Source organism: Acinonyx jubatus, chromosome B1 (genome assembly GCF_027475565.1).
Source record: "Acinonyx jubatus isolate Ajub_Pintada_27869175 chromosome B1, VMU_Ajub_asm_v1.0, whole genome shotgun sequence".
NCBI classification, from domain to species: domain Eukaryota; kingdom Metazoa; phylum Chordata; class Mammalia; order Carnivora; family Felidae; genus Acinonyx; species Acinonyx jubatus.
In genome coordinates, this window is record NC_069382.1 from 86,791,837 (window position 1) to 86,812,054 (window position 20,218).

The following is a 20,218-nucleotide window of genomic DNA, read 5'->3' on the forward strand; positions in this document are numbered from 1 at the left end:
GCTAAACTTAAATGTAATTCAATTTTATTTTATCTATAGTTGTCTATCTATCATCTACCCATTTACTAATCTCTTCCCCACCCTCTCCTGGTCTTTTGTTAGAAATTTAAAACTCTGGATATTTCAACTAGCATGATTTAGGCATGTGTGTGCGTGAAGTGGTTGATGTAGATAATTAGTCTTCCCAAATCATTTATTTTCTGTAGTAAACTGAAGAAATTATATTTAAACTTCTTTGTGGGTGTACATTTATAAAGATTGCAAGGTTACAGCTCACTGCCACTTGCATTTGCTTAGTAATGCTCACGATTTAGGATAGAAACTCCATCTGTTTTAGTATGTCAAGGGCATAGACAAATGCAAGCGTTTATAAATTAAAAGAAGAAATGAGAGCCAGAAGTCTGGGAAATTGTAGAAAGATTAATAATATCATTGGAAATCCAATTTGCCTGAACAGAAAATCATATTTTCTGGGAGAAATATTAATACCAGAGATGTCTAAGTGGGTTATTTAAAGATTAGATTTCAAAGCATGGGGGAGTAAGAACATAAACAAGGTCAAACAAATAAGGACTAATATTGTAGAAACTTGAGATCTTACTGAGGATTGATTGCCACCTATTTAAATACCTTTTGATGGTGGTAAAATACAAAAATTTGAAAGCATTTGTGGAGATCATTAAGTACATTTTGTTCAAATTAGGCCAGAGATGTTTAAGATACCATATGGTGTCAGATAATGGGCAAGTATTAGAATAGAATGGTATGTGAACTTCATATACAGTTTCTCAAATCCTGGCTCTACAAGAACGACAGTGGAGGAGTTCATTGCTACAGAAAAGACAAATGAATACAACCATCTACCATTCCGTGGGATTTCATTCTTCTTAAAATGTTAGCATATTTTCAGGAAAATTTATGCAGATATTAGATGAAATCTGTCTCAATGTTCCCATATATTGTAAATATAAAAATATGGCATCAACATTCATGTTAAGACAACTCTGCAGCAAATTTTAAACACTGGGCAGATTATGTTTTTCTTTTTATAACTTCTAAGTTGTTAAAGAAACTCCATCTCTGCTCAAATATATATTTTCAGGAACTGTGTTCATGATCAGATTATTTTAAATGTAAGGTGGAACTTCATTTTGTAAGTATTAGTGTGATCTTTCATTTTTCTGGTCAGTATCATCTAAGTATACCAAAACAATTCATGAGACCTTGTTGAAAAGTTATCCAGAAGTTCCTCTGCTTTCAAATCTGCTCAAAAATAGAATGGTAAAAATACTATTCCATAGATAAACAGCATGGAGGGCTGGTTTTTCTACCATATCTTAGTACATATGGCATTCTTTTCCAGGAAAGTTTTTGATTATTATACCCATGCAACTTCTACCTATATTTTAAGGCCAATATCAAAACCTTTGCTAATTGCATCAGATTTAATTAGAATGAGCTTCCACTTAGTAGCTCTTATTTCTTATCCTTATTCACTCTTTTTGTGGTGGTGGTGGTGTTTTTTGAAAATTCTATTCTATTTGTAGTTTAGTATATTTGGATTTTTTTGTCTCTTTACCTAGATTTTAAACTCCTTGTATCTAAGAACTAAGTTTTTACATTGTATTTTTCTTTATAGCTTCCAATAGCTAGAGTCAATTGATTAGCTATCAGGTTTTTATTTTTTATTTTTTTATTAAAAAAATTTTAACATTTTTATTTATTTTTGACAGACACAGAGAGACAGAGCACAAGTGGGGGAGGGGCAGAGAGAGAGGGAGACGCAGAATCCGAAGCAGGCTCCAGGCTCTGAACTGTCAGCACAGAGCCCGATGCGGGGCTCGAACTCACAAACTGTGAGATCATAACCTGAGCTGAAGTCGGACCTCAACCAACTGAGCCACCCAGACGCCCCAAGATTTTTAATTAATATTTGTTAAAAAATTAAGGCTTTGTATCAACAGGTATGTGTGAGGGGATAATGAACTGCATGTGATTAGTTTTGCTAGTATGGAGAAAATGAAATAAGATATTGCAATTACAAAATAGCATTTTTAGTATAGTTGATGCATAATGTTACATTTGTTTCAGATGTACAACAAAATGATTAATCTACACTGCATTAATCTGTCACCAAACAAGGCTATTCCAATGCAACTGACTATATTCCTTATGCTGTACTTTTTATTCCTATGATTTATTCGTTCCATAACTGGAAGCCTGTTTCTCACTCCATTTCACCCATTTGGCCCACCTACCTCCCCACTCCCTTTGACAACCATCAGTTTGTTCTCTGTATTTACAAGTCCTACTCTGCTCTTTATTTGTTTATTCATTTGTTTTTTAGATTCCATATATAAGTGAAATCATACGGTATTTGTCTCTCTCTTATTTCACTTAGCATAATCCTATAGGTACATCCATATTGTTGCAAATGGCAAGATCTCATCGCTTTTCATAGCTGAATAATAGTCGTGTGTGTGTGTGTGTGTGTGTGTGTGTGTGTGTGATCTCTTCTTTATCCATTTATCTATTGGTGGATATTTGGATTCCTTCCATAACTTGGCTATTCTAAATAATACTGCAATAAACATGGGGGGGTGCATATATATGTTTGAATCAATGTTTGTTTTCTTTGGGTAAATACCCAGTAGTGGAATTATTGAATCATATGGTGGTTCTATTTTAGGTTTTTGAGAAATCTCCATACTGTTTTGCACAATGGTTGCACCAATTTACATTCCTACCAGCAGAGCACAATGGTTCCTTTTTCTCCACATCTATGCCACCCCTTGTTATTTCTTGCCATTTTTATTCCGGCCATTCTTACAGGTATAAGGTGATCATTCATTGTGGTTTTGATTTGCAAAATAAAAACATAAAAAAATAAAAGCACATTTTTATGAGGATTTAATAAATGTAGTAATTAAGGAAATGTAGTAATTAAGGAGAGTTACCAGTAAAATGATTTCCAGAGTGTTTTTGGGTTTGGAACCTGGAAGAATAGTGATATTGCTAACTTAAATGATTTGTGGATGAAAATTATTTTATTATTTTTGTCTGTTGAGTTTTTGGTGCATCAGAAGGATCAGAATTGATTTTAAGGTTAGTAATCACCAGCAAGAAGGACATGTTAAAGTTTATATTAAGTCACAGCAACATGTGGAGAGAAATGAGAGATAAAAGCTACTGGAAAGGATTATGAAGCTCGCCTATGGTATGAGGCCAGGTTCCAATCTCCTCATTTGAGATCTCATTATTTTTATTAAAATAGTTGTAAAGTCATCTACTGAGAATCCACAATACCATCATGAGAATAGGAAGAAATGAGAGATTATGACAATCATTTATATTACAAATATGAAGCTTAATTAGAAATACTAGATACACAACACTACCATCATCAACACAGTATTATTAAAATTAACATTTATTGCCTGTCATTCTGCTAAGATTTATTTTATTTCATTCTCACAGTGTAATCAAGTAAGTATTGTTGTTTTCCCCATTTTATAGATGACACGACTAGGAAACAGACTACTGGAGAAGTTGCCAAATGTCTCACAAAAAGCAAGGGATAAATTTTTTATTTGAATTTCAGTTAAACTCATGCTTTCACTTTTAATATCCATAAAATATTGATAGAACACAGTTTACAAATATTATCAGTTTTTTCCCACATTTTAACTGTTTTTTACTCTGTACCCTAAATTGTGAAGGTTGATTATTATTTCCTGCAACCAAAAAAGATAAGTTAAATAAATATAGATGTTCCAGCTCTCCCTCCCTCCCACCCTCTCCCTCTCCCTCTTTCTCTCTCTCTCTCTCTCTCTCTCTCTCTCTCTCTCTCTTTTTCTACCCCTGTCCCTCTCCCTCTCTCCTAATCTCTCGAATGGCATAAAAGGAAAGGAAATTAGGTAAAAGTGTTTAAAATCACAGTGCAAATGTCTCTTTGGGAATACATAAACAACATTATAGGTATACTTTGATTATTTACCTTAGACATTCCGTTGAACACAAGAAAATTTTATGTATATTATATGTGTTTCTGTGACATGTCTTCTTGACTAAGAAGTAAAAATGTAAGAAATAAATGAATGCTACTTTAATATTTATATCTAGGCAGAGAGAAGTCTATATTTAACAGCACAGTGTAATTTAACTGTTCTATCAGAGATGCTAGTGATGTAGAAACTTCTGAAGTTTTATTTTTACTGATATTTTTGTTTGTTTGTTTCTTTTGCTCTGGTCTAAGCACATGAACTTGCAAAAATGTTTCCTTTAGATGATACAACGGGTTGATCCATTTCTTCTTCTTGTAACTTGTGTTAGGGTTTAGTACTTGAAAGATTGTAGTTTATAAGGGTTAAGAGTGCAGGTTTTGGAGACAAATTGAATGGGTTGGAATTTCATCAGCATCATTTACTTAGAAAACCTGAAGAAAACGTCTTAGCTTCTACTACCTTAGTTTCCTCACTTTTAGTTTTTAATGTTTTATTCTATTTTTTAATTTATTTATCTGAGAGAGAGACAGAGAGAGAGAGAGAGAGAGAGAGAGAGAGAGAGATTGAGACAGAGAGAGGGAGACAGAGAATCCCAAGCAGGCTTCTCGCCGTAAGCACAGAGCCCAACTTGGGGCTCAAACTCATGAACTGTGAGATCATGACCTGATAATGATACTACTTACTCTACACATTGCTATAAGGATTAAGTGAGCTAATATAGGCGTTATACGTAGTGTCTGGCAGATACTAAGCTTTAAATAATCAAAGGAATATTTGGTCATGAATAATGGATGTGATCAAAATAGAAAATAATGCTATACTAAAGGTCCTGAATAGTACGTCGCAATAAAGCAGCCCTTTATCCCAGCTTTGGTAAATCTCCTATGGACTGAGATTCTTTCTTATTACTACATCAAAATGTTCTGTTTGCTTTCTGCTGGCATACACGCCCAAGTGATAGATATGCTGTGCTTTGCAAGCCACACAAAGTGGTATAACCTTTCTCATGAACCAGATTCCTAGGGAGGAGGGGCCGGCCAACTTGACATATGTTAATGAGACGCAGCAAAATAAAATTTAGGCCTTGAAGAGGAGTCTCTATTTTTCTCAGGATTTCAGTCACAGTGGCAGATGCTAATTTATACACAAGTCTCACGTTCTGATGCCATGAGATTTTATTTCAGGAAGATAGGAGGGTGTTGAAAGGGTAGGTCATCTTTCAGTGTGGGAATCAGCACCCATGTTGCATTCTGTGAATTGTATGCAAGAATATGGTATTTGTTTGTCTTTCCCATCGTAAAGCACCTAATAGGATAAACAAATAGTATTTGTTGATTTGAATTCATCTTTGTATACTGTATCTAATCTTAAAAGGAATAACGAAATGCTATTATACTTTTAGAAACACTTAAGGTAGCGGAAACAATTCCAGACTAGGGACACCTGAGATAATGACACGAAGAAGGAAAGATCTTTCTTGTATAGATTAACAAAATAACAGGTAATTTTTTTTCTTCTGGAATCTTTTTGGCTTTTCTTACATTCTTGTTATTTCTCTTCCAGTATATGAGGGTGAGGCCAAACCATGAGTGAAGAACTTGTCTGAGTTCATTGGAGAGCCGTAGTTCTGTCGACACACTGTTGTGCTTGTTTTAGAAAAGTTGATGGTATGCAAGGATGGCAGTGAGTGAAAAAGTGATGTGCAGAGACCTCTAGAGACTGGAACGCTTAACTACACTTAATACTCTGCAGATATGGTTCAATGCTATACAGTAATTGAATTACTTGGGGAGCTATAACACAGCTATAAAGAGAACAAGGTACTCTTCTATTCCTAGTGATGTGGTTAAAATCATTGTTCTCCAAAGCCTTATGCTTTTGGCTGTTTTCCCCTTAATGAGTTAATTAAGGTAAAATATGCTTTGCATTTGCTCTACTGTAAAAACAATGATTAAACAACAGATGTTCATACCCCCCCAAAATATAAATTATCAATGTGTGCAGAATATTTATTTTTAGAAAAACATAGTCAGAATTTACCTGCTGCCATGACATGAGGGTATTTTATTTACCTCACCGTTTATTTGTTTTGAAAAAAAAAAAACTGGTGTGACTCACATTTATTTTCCTTTCCTGATGTATTGGACTGCCCCTTTTCATACCTTTGACTTTGGCTGGAAAATTTCTTTAAATGCCTATTACTAGTCCTATAAAATTTATTAAAATGAAAATTCCAGGTTACAATATTATAAACACACTGTATAATCAGTTGTGTCCTGATGTTAACTGTTTTTCCTCTGTAGAGTAAGTTGTGAATGGTGGCTATTTCTTATTACAAAGAAATAGATTAGTTAAACAAGTATAGCTTCTCCATAGTTCATTCTCATTCTGTCTCTCTCTTCCTCCCTCCCTCAATCTCTCTCTTCCCTCTCCCAGCAGATTTCTGTGTACTAGTGTATTAGTTAGAGTCCAAAAAATCAGAATCAGTAGGAAATGTATGTGTGTGTCTAAATGCATCACACACACACACACACACACGTGTGTGTGTCTGTGCTCATGTGTGAGAGAATAAGTGAGAGACTGATCGATTGACTAATTAATTTTAAGGGATTGGCTTACTTTATTATGGGGCTAGCATGTCCAAAGTTTGTTGGACAGACTGACAGACTGAAGACCCAGGAAAGAGTTGATGCCTTAATCTCTAAACCAAAAGCAGTCTGGAGACAGAATTCCTTTTTCTCTTAAATCTTTAAGTCTTTCTTCTCTAAAGACATTCAACTGATTAGATAAGAACTGTCCACATTATGGAAGGCAATATGCTTTATATAAAGTGTGCCAATTACTTACATCTAAAAATATCCTTCCAGCAACATCTAGCCTGGTATTTGACAGGTATTAAGTTGACACATAAAACTGACCATCATACTGGGTAATTCTATAATTATTTTATGCAATTTGACTACTCTAAATAAACCAAAACAAGCCAGAGCGGTCAAAACATGAACACAAACATACACACAGACACATACAATTGTGTAATGAGTAGTGATTTTTTAGTTTATTTGTCTTATAAATTCTATATAATTACAATAAAATGTTTCTCACGATGAAGTGCAGAATTGAGGAAATATCTTACAGTTAAAGTTTGCCGGTACTTGATGCTCAGTCTACCCCAGTGAAAATATTCTCTTACAACTGATTTCACTAAAAATAAATCAGAATTTAAAATTCAATTATTGTTATAATTCATACACAAGTGCTGGTTTTTGAAACAAGACATTTTTCATTGGTTACCGTTTCCCCCCACCCTGTGGAAATGTAGATTGAAGTATATTTCCTCTATATTTCAAATAAAGTTTGAAAGATACCAAATGGCAAATATGTCAGTTATTACTGAGTAGGTAAAATAAGAATAAGAAATTTGCTAACACTCTTTTTTTAAACCTAATTAATATAACAAGAATTTTTCTTATATTGATACTAAACATGGTGTCCTCTTAGAGATTAGATTTTAGTTGATAACAACTGTGGAAAATACTTAAACTATATAAAGAGGTGTCTCCAGCCACCAACATTTATTTATTTATTTATTTATTTATTTATTTATTAAATGTTTTTTATTTAAGAGAGAGACAAACAGAGCATGAGCAGGGGAGGGGCAGAGAGAGAGGGAGACGCAGAATCCGAAGCAGGCTCCAGGCTCTGAGCTGTCAGCACAGAGCCCGACGCGGGGCTCGAACTCACAGACCGTGAGATGGTGACCTGAGCGGAAGTCAGACGCTTAACCGACTGAGCCACCCAGGCGCCCCTCCCGACATATATTTAAATATGAGCATAATATAGAATACTCACTGACTTTGGCTTTTAAAGTTTGTTAACACTATTTGTAAATCAAAGTATAGCATATTTCTAGAGTACTTTCACTAGCATTCGCTTTTGGAGGGTCATTTGCATTCTCTTCATATGAAATGAATAGGATATGACTGCTGAGTCATTTGGCTAATTAAAAATTATTTTTTCATACACAGGAAGTAGTTTATACAAGGTCATAGCAATTTAATGGCACAACCAGAGATAAAATCTACTTTCACTAGTTTGCAATACAATGCTATATAATCACTTGAAATTTACTAAATAAGGATCAGGTAACTGGGGAAAAAAGTTTATATAATTTAATTTCACAAAGACTTAAGAAAATGGCAATATAATCTTTAACTATATATTGTTGACACTAATATATTATAATCTATATAGATATTTGATACAGCTTATTTAATATATCTAGAAAAAACCCATAAGATAAACATCTGAACAACAGTTCTGTGTTTCATTTTGTTTAAAAACAATGTAGATTAGTTAAAGGGTGAATTGGATTCATGATATATAGTTAATAGTCTGAGTTTTCTTTCTTTCTGAATCTAAATGTAGTAATATCTGAATGAGAAGTACTTAAATGGAAAATAAGCAGGAAATCAGCATTAGATGGCTGGATGAATCTGAATACACAAAAATGTTAATTTAGAAACTAAAACAAAAAAATACATAGAAGAGAGCACAGTGAAGATAAAAGCAATAATAAAAATTATTGAGGCACTACAATTTGTCAACGTGGCAAAGTAGATGATCAGGAAATAGACCAGTTGTGAGGGATTAGGATCCAACAAAATGACAATAACAAAAACAGCTTTCTCTTTCATACAAAAATAAGATGTATTAAATTAGCTATGGAGTATATGCCCAGAGTAACTGATAACTGGAATAAAGAATCATCAGGAGAAACAGTTTGCAATAATCACATGTTTTATGATAAATCTGTTTGGCATTGCTCAGGCAAAAAATACTGAATTTGAAAGAGTTCATCTTGATATAAATTCAGACAAAGGTATAAATGATAAAGAAAAATTCATTTCTGAAATCAGACACATGAGAGAACACAAAGAGGTCTTCCAAGGAATGAGGGAACTAACAGGTGGTTCCTGATGGTGGAAATAAGAAAAACTTTCTTTACTAACCATGTTGCTTAAGCTTTCCCTTCCTCAGAGTGACATGCTGCTCCCTTTCAGGGAAGATCCTCAGATGTCTTATTTGCATTCAAACAATTTGTTTGATTTTCGTATCTGGTACAGAGGGGAAAAAATTAAAAAAAAAAGAAGGAGGAAGAAATTTATTTTGAGAGATATTAGCCAGATTCTAAGTACACACATATACATATTTTGGAGAAATCGTTAACTATGGTTCTCATATGCTGACATCTCCAGAAAATTCCCATCCTGTTGGAAACACACAGAACAATTCTGACCCTCCAAAGTAAACATTTTTATGTGACACCATTGACTATTTTTCACTCTTCTTGCATTACGAATTAAAGATGTAATGATGTTCCAGTTTCTATTCATTTATCAGCTTCAGAGGTATTCAGCAACTATAATGTCTAACAACCAACCAACCAAAACAAACAAACAAAAACTAGAATAACTAAAAGGGGTGCTTCTCAAGTTATACTATCAGAAGAAAACAAGGAGGCATGATCAGGAGAATAAGGGCTATCACAAAAATAGAAAGTCATGGTTTCTTGTTGAGTTTCCAGATCTGAAGAAGTTTTGGTCCCATTATCCACTAATTTATTTATTTATTTAAAAAATTATTTTAATGTTTATTTATCTTTTTGAGAGAGATTGACAGAGTGTGAGCAGGGGAGGGGAAGAGAGATAGAGGAAGACACAGAATCTGAAGCGGTCCAGGCTCTGAGCTGTCAGCACAGAGCCCGATGCTGGGCTCAGGCCCATGAACCCATGAACCGTGAGATCATGACCTGAGCTGAAGTCGGACACGCAACCGACTGAGCCACCCAGGCGCCCCTCATTATCCACTAATTTAAAGAGAGAATAGATTCCCAGGAGAAAGAACCTACAACACCATAGCATATATGCACAATAATGATTCCCCCAGTTGTTCCCCAAAGGTGCCTGTATTAATTTACTTGAATAAATACACACTGAATGAAAGGGACTACTCAAATATTTTGAAGACTATGGATTACAGGGTCAGAGTTGACATTGATACTCAGATACTCCAAGAATTGTCATGACCCATTGGTTAGAGTGAGAGCATATGAGGGGCAGGTAATAAATGGAGTCCAGGTGAATCCTGGTGGCAGCATTGAATCTACAAATTACTCTGACCCCTGAATGAATAATAGGTACAGACATGCTTTGATGTTGGTACAACTCTCACATTCGTTCTTTGGCCTGTGGGGTAGGAGCTATCATAGTAGGCTAAGTGGTAGCCTTGGGAATCGACTTCTCTATCTCCAGCTAGAAGAGTAATTCATAAATAACATCACCTTTCGTAGTAGGGCGTATTATAGAAATTAAGGCCACCTTTAAAGACATAAAAAAAAGACTGGCAAGGGTGATAATCCCTATCATGTCTCCATTTAACTTCCTAGTCTGACTCCTGCCAAAACAAGAGAGATCTTGAAAGATTTTAGACTTTAGGCAAACTTTGTGATTGCAAACTCTAGGTGTAGGCTCTGTTGCAGTTACCATGTTAGATGCAGCAGTATCTTTGCTAAAGCAGGTACATAAAACCACAAGTATATAATATGCATCCATTGAAGTGGCAAATAATCTTTTAAAATTTCTGTCTGAAGAGACTCTGAAATAATTGGCTTTAGTATGAAATAGACATGGTTTGCATTAATGTTTTTGCTCCAAGGCTATGTGAAATCTCCTATTATGTCATAACATGGTTCAAAGAGGTTTGGAATCTCTGAACATCCTGTAGACTTTCACATTTGTCCACTACGTTGATTACATAATATAATCAGGATGGATAAGCAGGGATTACCCAGTATTTGGAAGCCTTGAAAAGACACCATACATTTTGGTTAGTAGGAGACCCAAAGAGAACATAGGAACCTTCCATATCAATAACTTTGTAGAGGTCTAGTTGTCAGGAGCACACTTAACTTATCATCCAAAGTAAAACTATACCATTTTCCACCAAATCATGAAGCATAACTCTTATTAAGCTTATCTGGTTTCTAGGGACAGCATATTCTATCATATTGTTCTTGATCATAAACCAGGTTAGTAAAAGGCTACAAGCTTTCAGTGGGACCCAGAGTAGGAAAATTTCTGCATCAGATTCATGTTGCAAAGTCAAGAGCCCTTCAACTAGGTCCCTAGAACTTCACAGATTCTACTGTATTAGAGAGATTAGTGGTTGATAAAGTTGCCATAGGGAATCTATGACCTGCCCCAGCACAGAAATCACAATGCTTTGGGAACAATGGAATGCCACTTGAAGTAGAGAATTATACATGTTTTGAAAACAACTTCTGTTTTTCGACTAGGCTTCTTGAAATTTAGAACACTTGGTCATGGGATACAGATTTACTATGGTTCTGGGATTGTCCATCATGAAATGGGTTCTGTCAGCTCCATCAAGTCTAGGTGGGCCCAAGAATAATACATTCAAAAGTGGGAGATCTACATCTAACATTGAGTATGAGCAAGACCGGAAGGCCCGGGCAAACTGCATGTGTAGGAAGCCCAGACTCTGCATGTAATCTATCCCTATTTCCTTAGCTTATACCTACCTATGGCCAAACAAAAGGCACATCATAACCAGTTGACTGAGGAGGAAAATGATCCATCTTGTTTTATACACGAATTAGCTGAAATGTGGGAGCAAGGTAAAAATAATCAGCAACTTCACTACAAGCTCATTCAGGGTCGGCCTTGAAAGACAGAAGCAAGGGAAGTATATCCCAATGGGTAGAGATTTAGGCTGCACATGCAGTCATTCATTTAGTGTGGAAGAAGTGCTTAAAGGTTAGAATATATACTAACTCATTATTAGTAGCAGATAGTCTGGCAGGGGCCTGGAAAGAGAGAAGTTAGGTCAGAAGCAAAGTTGTTTGGTTTTTTGTTTTTTAAATATTTATTTTGGGGAGAGAGAGAAAGAGAGAGAGTGAGCATGGACGGGCAGAGAGAGAGGGAGACAGAGAATCCCAAGCAGGCTCCACACTGTCAGTGCAGAGCCAAACACTGGGCTCAATCTCACAGATAATGAAATCATGACCTGAGCCAAAATCAAGAGTCAGATGCTTACCCGACTGAGTCACCCAGGTGCTCCAGGGATACAGCTATTTAAGGCAAAGTCATGTAGATGGACATATGGGGGTAGAAAAGAAATGTGAAGATGCTTGTATATTATACTTAAATGGAGTCAGTCAGCTTTTGTCATCAGCAATCCTATGTCTGACATGACATGGTAAACACATTTTAAAAAGTGGTCACAGTGGCAGATATGGAGATGATACTCAAACCTAACAGCATGGGCCCTCACCTGCCAAGACTGTTCTAGCTACTGCCACCCCAAATGTTTAGCCTTTCAGCAACAGAGAACAATACTAAAATCCTATAATAGCATCATTCTTTGAGGAGGTCAATAAGCCATTTTGTGCCAAGTTGACATTTGGGGTTACTTCCAACCTGGAAGCTCAGAAATTTATTCCAATAGGAATAGATACAATTTCCAGATATGATTTTGCCTTCTCTATACTCAGTTTTTCAACCATCACCAGTGTTTGAAGACTCATGAAGTATTTGATTCACCGGCATGGGATCCCCCATATCATTGGGTTTATCCAGAGAAGTCACTGTATAGTGAAGAATATGGTGAATTAGCCCACAGTAACGGAATCCCCTGGCTTTACTATATACCACACCAGCTGAAAGTTGCCACATTGATAGAGCATTAGGAAAGCATGCTTAAGTCACAGCTGAGTTGTCACCTCTGAAATGATTATTTAAAAGGAAAGAGTCAGGGGATTCTGGGTGGCTCAGTTGGTTGAGCGTCTGACTTTGGCTCAGGTCACGATCTCGTGGTCTGGGAGTTCAAGGCCCATGGCGGGCTCTGTGTTGACAGCTCAGAGCCTGGAGCCTGGTTTGGATTCTGTGTCTCCCTCTCTCTCTGCCCCTCCCCTGCTCATGCGCTGTCTCTCTCTGTCAAAAATAAACAAATATTAAAAAAATAGTAAAATAAATAAAAGGACAGAGAGTCATTCTTCAGGATGCAATATACCTTCTCACAAAGACCTTTATGTAGTTATTAGACCAAATAGGAAGATTATACAGGCTTCCATATTAATAATGAAAACAGTAGTAACCCTAATTATAATCAGTATAACCATTCCTAATAACTTGCTTAACGAATTTGTCTTCTTGTCTTCACAGCATTAAAGGTCCTAGTTTCCAAAGGAGGGACTTTTCTGCCTGGAACACAACAAAATTCCGTTGAGCTGTGGCTACCGCTTGAACAGAGGCTCATTTTTGTCCATAAGCCATCAGGCACCAAGAAGAATGACCATTTTCCCACGTGTTTGATTGTGATACTCAGGAGAAGACTTGCTAGAAATCAATGGAGTCAGGGAGAAGTATGTCTGTACCCAGACAATCTGCTTGTGTACTGCTTAATATCCCTTCTCTAATTTTGATAGTAAATGTACAGTTGGCATGAGGATGACATGGTGGCCAGAGTCCCAGACCCCTCAGGGGTGAAGATCTGGTTCAGCCCATCAGCTAAGCCATAAGCAGTGGTAATGGAAGGTAAAGGGATAGTAGAGTAGGGCGAAAATAAGTATCACCATGCCCCTGAAATGAGCTGTCATCATGCGGAATGTGGTTCATCCTCCTTACTTGTCTAAGTTCCCTTCAAGAAGAAAGACTCAACAGTCTTAGAGAACTGCTTCCTGAATGTATATGTAGAATTGGATCTGAGTGGAGTAAACCATGGAGGACACACAGATATACTACCCAAGATCCCCCTTCAAGGAAGGGTTTGTTGCCACAGCTTCAGGGAGTGTTGGCAGCAGAAGGTGGTTAGCTACAGTCTGTTCAGGAATTGCTTCAGTTGTAGAGAACCATTTTACCCTGTCATGACTGGAGGTGGTAGCCCAGATCCATCGAGTAGTGGAGGTGGGAGTATAAAGAATACCTTAATAGGGACAACTATTAAATGCTATTTCAACTTCATAACCTCTCCCCTGCCCCCATGGTACTGGCTGAAGCTGTAAGGCATGAATCTAACTGGACTTCTTTGCCTATTTCAGCTTTTTCTTCCTTCCTTCTAGGGTCTTCCTTAACAAATATTCTAAACACGAAATTATTTCAGAATCTGCTTTGCATTGAACAAAACCTGCAACAAATCCTATTCTTTGATCCATACACTTTTGCCTCATATATTTTGAGGTTATGTTATTTAACCTCAATTTTATGAATAATTTTGTAAATTTTATCCTTATTAAATGGACATCTTTATTCTCTCTGGTGATTTTATCTTAAGTTGTGCTTTGGCTGAGATTAATTTTACTACCTATGCTTATTCTTATTTATGCGTATTTATCCTTTTCTTTTTGAATACACATCTCCATTTTTTTAAATTAATTTATTTATTTTGAGAGAGACAGAGAGAGTGCCAATGGGGGAGGGGCAAAGAGAGGGGTGGGTACAAAGAATCCAAAGTAGGCTCTGTGCTGGCAACAGAGACCCCATGTAGGGCTCGAACTCACAAACCATGAGATCATGACCTGAGTCCCTTACCTCCATTGTTTTAGGTGTATATTTTGTAGGCAGCATATATTTAGATCTTTACAAAATCCAATGTAATAGTGCCATTTTAAAGGGGGAGTTGAATTTTTTTTTTATTTTTACAGTTGTAATTTACATACTTGGTATTAGTGACTTTATAATTATGTTTCTTAGGGCACTTGGGTGGCTCAGTCAGTTAAGTGTCTGACTTGGGCTCAGGTCATGATCTCGCAGTGTGTGGGTTGGAGCTCCGCGTTGGGCTTTGTGCTGACAGCTCAGAGCCTGGAGCCTACTTTGGATTGTCTCTCTCTGCCCCTCCCCCGCTTGCACTCTGTCTCTGTCTCTCTCTCTCCAAAATAAATACATAAATAAATAAATAAATAAATAAATAAATGTGTTTCTCTTATTTATTCCTTTTTATTCTTGGATTTATTTTTTTTTTCTTCTATCTCTTGCTATGTGACTTATGTTTAAATTTTGTTCATCTTCTCCAGTGCTTTGAGAGGCATATGCCACTCTTATATTTGGCATCAGTTAACATAAAGTTTAAAGTAGGCACCTATGCTTTTCAAAGCCTGGCAGACAATATGTGAGGAAAATAACTTCATAACCAAAAGAGCATAAGCATTATATCTCTGGTGCATTTTAATTTACACTTGATCCTAAGAAACTCATTAGAGGAAATGAGTTTTTAACAGTTCTTTCTCAGCAACATAAGGCAATGAGCAATTTAGATACACAAGAACATTTTACATTTTTGGATCCAAATTCTGTGATTTTAGAATTTTTTGTTTACATTTTAAAAATGGCTAACACTGAACTAACTCAAATGTAGTTTGATGTTGAAAGGAATTTAGTTCAGTTTGTGAGTATTTATGCAGAATCCCTCTTGAAACCAAAATAATTTCACTGAAATCAACCATAGTTTACTTAACAACACATTTAGAAAATACTGTGTATGTTTTCCCAGCAAACAAACCATTCAGAACCCACAAATTTGATGTTTCTGCTAACCTTTTCATCAAAAGCTGTTTCAAAGAAGATGTGAGAAGATTAGCAAATGATTAGTTTAAACTTTCTATTTTAGTGTAATCAAATAGTTCACATTTCTAGATTCCTTTTTTTTTTAATAGAGCAGTATTATTTTCTTACTCAGCCCAGATGTTTTTGACAGACAGAATAGTGCAATTTGGGAAGAAGTGGCAAGGGAAGTTTATAATCCGACTACAGAGATGGAAAATTACCTCCAGTACCAAACACGTGGGGAATCTACAAAATAGAGGTGAAGCGATATGCCAAAATTCCCAGCAGTGGCATGTAAGAAGTGGACATGGGGAGCACCTGAGTGTTTGCTTTGACTCTATCACGTAGTGCATTCTAATTCATTTTTGAATTAAGAATTTGAAGTTTGCAAGTATATTATACAATATAACATGTGTTTCTGGCATTATCAACTAAAGACTTATGTCTACCTATTCCATGAGTCTAGTCAATATCATTTCTGTTTTTATTTATTACTCTGAACATTACGATAATCATTTGATATGCTCTAGTCCAAGTCATTAATAACAAAAGCGGTCAGACATGGAAATAATTGATTCAAAGTTATCATCAGTTATTATTTCTCTAAATTTTTATAGTATTTTATTAAAGTATGTCTGATTATATGTTTTCTATTTATTTTCATATGGAAGTCAAGCATAAAGTCATGCATAGAATTATATTGAAATCTATTTTTCTGTTCCATCAATAAGTAGAAATAATTGCTACTAATAATTGCTAGTAATAATGCTAATTTTAGGGTCATTATTGACAATTCTATCCAAATCTCATTTCCTGCCAAAATGTTTTTCAACAGTTAGATGTGGAGTTCCATATTTATACACAAATAAATATATGATTTTTCAATTATTTTATTGTGGTGAAATACACTAACATAACACTTATGATCATACCATTTATAACTGTATAGTTCAGTGGTATGAAGTACGTTCATATCACTCTGCGACCATCACCACCATCCATTTCCAGAACCATTTTATCTTACAAACCTAAAATGCTGTATCCATTAAGCAACTCCCCATTCTCCCAATGCCCCAGCTGATGGCCACCACCTCCACTTTCTGTCTCTGTGATTTCACTGCTCTAATTACATCATGTACGTATTTAGATCAGGCCATATTTGTCTTTTTGTGACTTGCTTATTTAACTCAGCATTTTCAAGGTTAACCCATGTTGTAGTTGAACATGAGTGCATAAATATCTTTTTTGAGACCCAGTTTTCAATCTTTTGGTATATAACCAGAAGCAGAATTGCTGGATCATATAATAATAATTCTATTTTTACTTTTTTTTTTTTTGAGGACCCACCACACTGTTTTCTGCAAGGTTTTGCCATTTTACATTCCCACTAATAGTGAACAAGGATTCCAATTTTTTCACTTCATAACCAACAGATTATGTTGAAAAGACTATCCAATCCTCAATGACTGGCCTCGGCATTCCTGTCAAAAGTAATTTGACTATATACGCAAGGGTTCTTTTCTGGGATTTATTTTCTATTCCATTAGTCTATATATCTATCTTTAGGACAGTAGTATTTGTTTTGATTATTAAAGAGAAATGTCTAAGTCCTTTGCTTATTTTTGAATAGGTTATTTGTTTTTTTGCTGTGGAGTTTTAGGTGTTCTCTATTCTGAATATTAATATCTTATCGGATATATGATTTGTAAATATTTTCTCCCATTCAATGGTCTCCTTTTCATGCTGTTGATAGCGTCCGTTGATGCACAAAAGTTTTTTAATGATTATGAGGCCCAATTTCTCTATTTTTTCTTTCGTTGAATGTTACTTTGATATCATCTCTAAAAAATTATTGCCAAACCCAATGTTATGAGAATTTGCCTTATGTTTTCTTCTAATAATTTTATAATATTAGGTGCTACATTTAGATCATGGACTAATTTTGAGTTAGTTACTGTATATTGTGTTAGGTAATGATTCAATTTCATTGTTTTCCGTGTAGATATCCAGATTTCCCCAGATCATTTGTTGAAAAGACTAATCCTATCCCCAGTGAATGGTCTTGGCATTCTTCTCAAATATCATTTGACCATATATGTGAAAGTTTATTTCTGGGCCTCCTATTCCATCCCATTGGTCTATATGTCTATCTTTATAACAGTACTACACATTGTTTTGATTATTGCAGGTTTGTAGCAAATTTTGAAATCAGGAAGTATGAAGCTTCTAGCTTCGTTCTTTTTCAGGATTGTCTGGCAATTCAAGGTCTCTTGAGATTCCATGTGAATTATAGGATAAGTTTTTCTATCTCTGAAAAATATTTCGTTGGGATTTCGATTGAGATTGTACTGATCTTTGGACAATATTGACATCTTAGCGGGGCGCCTGGGTGGCGCAGTCCGTTAAGCGTCCGACTTCAGCCAGGTCCTGATCTCGCGGTCAGTGAGTTCGAGCCCCGCGTCAGGCTCTGGGCTGATGGCTCGAGCCTGGAGCCTGTTTCCGATTCTGTGTCTCCCTCTCTCTCTGCCCCTCCCCCGTTCATGCTCTGTCTCTCTCTGTCCCCAAAAAAATAAATAAACGTTGAAAAAAAAATTGAAAAAAAAATATTGACATCTTAGCAATGTTAAGTTGTACAATGCATATACATGGCTTTTTTTTCATTTATGTCTTTAATTTCTTTCAGTAATGTATTTTAAATTATGCATCTCTTACCTCTTTGGCTAATTCCTGTTTTATTCTCTTTAATACTATTGTAAATGGAATTGCCTTTCTAAATTCATTCACAGATTGTTCATTGTTAGTAAGTAACAATGGAACTGATTTTTATGTGTTGACTTTGTATCATGATACTTCACTGAATTTTTAGTTGTAAATTCTGTGTGTGTGTGTGTGTGCGTGTGTGTGTTTGTAAACCCTAGGATTTTGTGTGTATAAGATCATATCATCTGCAAACAGAAATAATTTACTGTTTCCTTGTTAATTTGGACAATTTTATTTCTCATCTTAGACTAATTGGCCTGGCTAGAACTTTCAGTGCTATGATGAATAGTGGTAAAAGTTGGAATCCTTCTCTTGTTCCTAATCTTAGAGGAAAAAATTCAATTGCTTAGCATTGAGTATCATGTTTGCTTTGGATTTTTCATATTTGGCTTTTATTTTGCTCAGTTAGTATAATTTTAATCCCAATTTGTTGAGTATTATTATCATGAAATAGTGTTGAATTTTATCAAATGCTTTTTCTGCGTCAGTTGAGATGATCACTTTTTTTTCTTCATTCTGTTTCATATGGTATAGTTAATTGATCAATTGTTTGATAAAGTATCCTATCAAACTTTTACTATGTACAGTAGACTAATCAATCAGCAAGAACTTATATTAGCTAATTCTATGGAGACAGTAAATAGAGAAAGAGGATTTTGAGTATATATTGTGAAAAAGTGATTCACTATTGACAGGAGAATAAGAATGAAAACAAGATAAAAGGACATTTTTGAGGGCCTTACAATTTTTAATAAGTTTTGACCCTACGAAGTATTTTTTTTAAATGTTTACTTAGTTGTTTTGAGAGGGGAGAGAGGCAGAGAGAGAATCCCAAACAGGCTCTGCACGTTCAATGCAAAGCCCAATGTGAGGCTCGATGTCATGAGGTGCGAGATCATGAAACTATGAAATCAAGAGTTGGATGCTTTAACCAACTGAGCCACCCAGGTGCCCCAGCCAATATAATATTCTTAAATTTTCTTCTTTGCATTTTCCAATAACTGACATGCTAATATATTTGTTTATTGTATTCTCCCTAACTAGAACAGGAGGTCTGCAAGGAAAGGATTTTTCTTTTATTCACTATTGCATCTCCATGGATTAGGTTCTGGGAAGATATTTTTAACGCGTGAATCTAAAACAGGTACACTTACTCAATTCAGTGTGTTTATACACATACACACACACACACACACACATATATGTATATATATATATATATGAAATTTAACTATTATTTTCTGTTATAAAGTTAATATTTTGTTGACAGTGGAAGAGAACCAAAATTCATAAATCATTTTTTCTACCCTAGATTTTTTTCCATTTTATTATTATGTTTATTGAATATATTTCGCTTACATTTATGTTAAAAGAAACACTGTTTTCATGAACTAGGTTTAAATAAGGGAAAGGATGTACCAATAAAACAAGTGACACGGGTAGAGAACTTTCCCTATTTTTCTTATCATATGAAGACTGAAATGTCTAACAGGCAATTTCTCATTCAATATGGAGGATTACCACAATTTGATAAATGTCATATCCTCAGAGGTTATATAAGAGTTTTTAATAGTATGAAAATTAATTATTAATTTAAAATGTATTAAAGATTAAGAAAATGCAGTGTTTTATTCCACTTATAGAAGTAAGAGATTGTATTTTAGGTCTCTCATATCATGCAGAATTGAAATCATGTTTATTTCTTCATTAGGCACCAAATGCTACAATTTCTTCTTTAGAAAAAGAGAAATTAAGGGAGCCTGAGTGGCTCCATCGGTTAAGTGTCTGACTCTTGATTTCAGCTCAGGTCATGATCTCATGGTTCGTGAGTTC

At 35.3% G+C, this 20,218-nt stretch overlaps 1 long non-coding RNA gene across 1 annotated transcript in view; it reads left to right on the plus strand.

Annotated features, from left to right (window-relative positions):
* The window catches only part of LOC106976175 (uncharacterized), a 191,600-nt gene extending 177,915 nt beyond the window's left edge, over positions 1 to 13,685 (plus strand). Inside the window, exon 5 of the long non-coding RNA XR_003422622.2 lies at positions 13,250 to 13,685. This is a non-coding gene — a long non-coding RNA (uncharacterized LOC106976175). The remainder of the gene's footprint in view (positions 1 to 13,249) is intronic.
* The last annotated feature ends 6,533 nt before the right edge of the window (positions 13,686 to 20,218 follow it).